The following is a 3388-nucleotide window of genomic DNA, read 5'->3' on the forward strand; positions in this document are numbered from 1 at the left end:
GTTCCCGAAATGTATGCTAGTTTTGTACCAGCCATGGTTTTTTGCCATGCCCCTAGGTTAGGTCAGTTTAGTTCAAAAGAAAATATAGGTCAGTTTAGTTCAAAAGAAATATTCAACTTCGCAATTTTGGTGTGGGAAAGATAATGAGATTATTTTAAAGTCTATGGTTAGTTTTTAAGATATGGCGTCCTACTTTTTTTAGGGAAGGTTTTGGACTTTTGGTACTCGGTTACAGTTCAGAAATATGCCAATGGGACAAGTTCCGCAGATGTAGGACAAACCGCACCTTTCCTAGAATGTCAGGCTCTAACCTTACCAACCTGGACGACCCCCACCCCCACCCCCCCGTAAGATTAAACAGAAACCATTGGCTTCTTTTCCGTTCGGAGGTTGTTCAGCAAACTACCTTCTACTAGTAACTCATTATTTTGAAAATATCACCTCTTACTTAATTACTGCATCTTATTCATGTCCAGCCCTTGAAAGCTTCGAAAAAGTACAAGATATGTAAAATACAATAGAAAATGGTCCCTGCAATGGACTCTCTTATGTAATGATGGTAATTTCTGAAGGGTATTACAATTTATGTAATATTAGTAAATTTGATAATATTTACACAAAATCCTCTCAAACTTCTGTTACAAATTAAAATTAATAAAATGCTTGAATTTTTTATATTTGAAAATAAATAGCTGGGGCAATTGGTGATGAACCTGAGTAGTACTACTAGCAGTTTTGGGTAAGTTGTTTCACTGTTGAATTCATGTTGATACCTTTGAATTTACTTATCCTTCATTTGATTAGCGCTGACTTCCAGCTGTTTTCGATATTGATTTAATGCCTAATTCTGCCAAATCAAGTGTTGAAAAAAAGAAAGTGAAAGGGGGCTGGGGGCAGGGGGCCCCAGTTAGAACAAAGGGAGCAGGTTCCCAGATGAAAACAAACCCAACCTTTCCTTGAATGCCATATCCTGACCTAACCAGACCTTACCTTCCTGACCCCTCACTTAGGGCACCATGCCCTGCCCTTGTGGGGTGGGGCCTGTACCCCCAGAGTATAACACTAACCATCAGAGATAAACTCTGTATATTTAACAACACTCAAAAATCTGATACCCAAATCCAGTTACTAGGTCTACAAAAAGATTTTATCCTCACAAATTTGCTGCATAGAACCTTTCATTACCTGATTCTAAGTCAGTTACTGATCAGTATGATTCATCAGATGGTACACATTTGTAAGCACAGAGCCTATAGTGACACATCTGATTGGAAGGTGAATTTAATGCCGGAGGTCGTTGATGTCACCAAATTTTAAAGGTCTTGCAGTATATGCCAGAGAACAGAACTGAGAGGCCATGACAGCAAAGTACCACTAAGAAAGATGCCATTAATGGTGGAACCATTCAAGAGGGTAGCAACAGATTTGATTGGATATCACCAGTGTCACAGAGGGGCATAGGGTGGACTTTGCGACAAGGTATCCAAGCTTGCAGCAGAGACATTAATTGAAGTTTCCAGCATGGTAGGATTCCCTAAGGAAATGCTCAGCATCTGAGGTACCCAGTGTAAATATATCTCAGCGAGCCTTCTGGTGAGCACCACACATCTGCTTTTGACTCCACATAACCCCACATGCAAAGGATTTTGAGAAGCTGTGCAGAAGTTTATGCTGAAGAAGATGTACTAAGGGAGACCAAGGGACTAGGACTGGTATCTATACCAGCAATCTTTATGAATATAGAGAAGCACTTAGTTCAGCATGCAATTTCCCGAGATGTAACTGAAAAATGTAGGTTGCCACATCTTAAAAACCAACTACAGAACTGTTAAGATACTAACCTAACCTAACCTAGGGGCATGGCACAAAAACTGGGCTTGGTGGAATTTGCGTCCAGCACTAGATTTTCACTGGTCTAGCCACTTTAGGGAATAACAGTTGGAGGACTGATGCAGATTCTCTCAGAAGTTTGGATCATAGACAGCAAGGCTGAAATACACAATGCTTACAAGTACATGTGGTTGGAGATGTGTAGTAATCAAGAGCCTGTTGTAATCAACAGGATGTCATGCATATTTATTTTCTTGTGATTTGTAAAGTTTTAAAAACAGCACCTTGCTAAAGATTAATTCCCATTTATGATTTTAGCCATGTGTAACAAACAAGTCGTATTGATCAGCCATTAAGTACAGAGATACTCAAGAGTCCAAGTCTGCCCCAAAAGTCACTTACACTGCTAATTTTACCCAAAAGAAAGCAGACCTTTATTATGGTTGGCTAGTATGCACCCTAGCTGAAACTCATATTAAGTCATTGCATCTCTTGATATAGTTTTCATGCAGATGAAAAATCTGTCATTAAATGATTAATTTTAATGGCAACTCCTTTGTTTTTGTCAATGTCATGACACTTATTATATTTCAGTTTGTGAAAGCTTTGAAAAAGTTAAAAAGCACATATGTAAAACAAGTTTAAGTCAATACCAGTTGTGTGCAATTAACACTCTAATGTATTCTTAGTCGTTTTGCAGCGGTATGACATCGTATATGTAATATTGGTAAATTTTGTAATATTTACACAAAATCTCTTGCCCCATGTTTTCGATATACCTAACCTAATTATGCCAAATCAAATGTTGAAATAAAAGTAAAAAAGGGGGTGGGAGCTGGGGCAGTTAGACTTAGAATGACAAGAACAGGTTCCGCAGACAAAAACAAACCCAGCCTTTCCTAGAATGCCCTGACCTAACCAGACCTTAACTTCCTAACCAAAATTAGGCACCGTGCTCTGACCTGGCTGGGCGGGGTTTGTCCCCCTGAACCACTCCAAGCTACACTCAATATTGGAGACAGTGGACTCAGCTCCCGTTCAGAGATAGTCCCTCCCTCTGCTTTGGGTAGTCATGCTCAAAGTTGAGTCTGCTTTTTGCAGAAAAGGTATTTGATAGTTAGTGCAGCTGTGTATCTAAAACTGAGCATATCAGCCAGTTCCATGTCGAATTCCTTGGTAGCAAGCAGAAAACCTGAAAATAACATTTTTATAATAAAGTTTTATTTACACTTACCCAGTCATTAAATCACTGTAGTTTCTACTTTGATGGCAGCTAGAATTTTCGAAATTCGAGTAATACCGTACGTAATGTATACTCTTCTCCTTCTACTAAGGTGACCAGACTCCACCCACTTTCTGGGAAGGAGAGGAACAACTTCACCATGGAAAAAACTCTGTTAGTTTCTGCCGTCCTTGAGGTAACACCGTTGTAGGAGTGCAGCTTATTTTTTGGAATTCGGCATCGTTGCTTCCCGTTTCGGTGAAGTAGTGTTTTGCTTTGATTGCCTTCGGCATTGATTTTGTTTGTTGTTTTGCGTTTTTCTGCCTGGTGTTGCTT

The sequence above is a fragment of the Macrobrachium nipponense genome, chromosome 34, assembly GCF_015104395.2.
Source record: "Macrobrachium nipponense isolate FS-2020 chromosome 34, ASM1510439v2, whole genome shotgun sequence".
In the NCBI taxonomy this organism is placed as follows: domain Eukaryota; kingdom Metazoa; phylum Arthropoda; class Malacostraca; order Decapoda; family Palaemonidae; genus Macrobrachium; species Macrobrachium nipponense.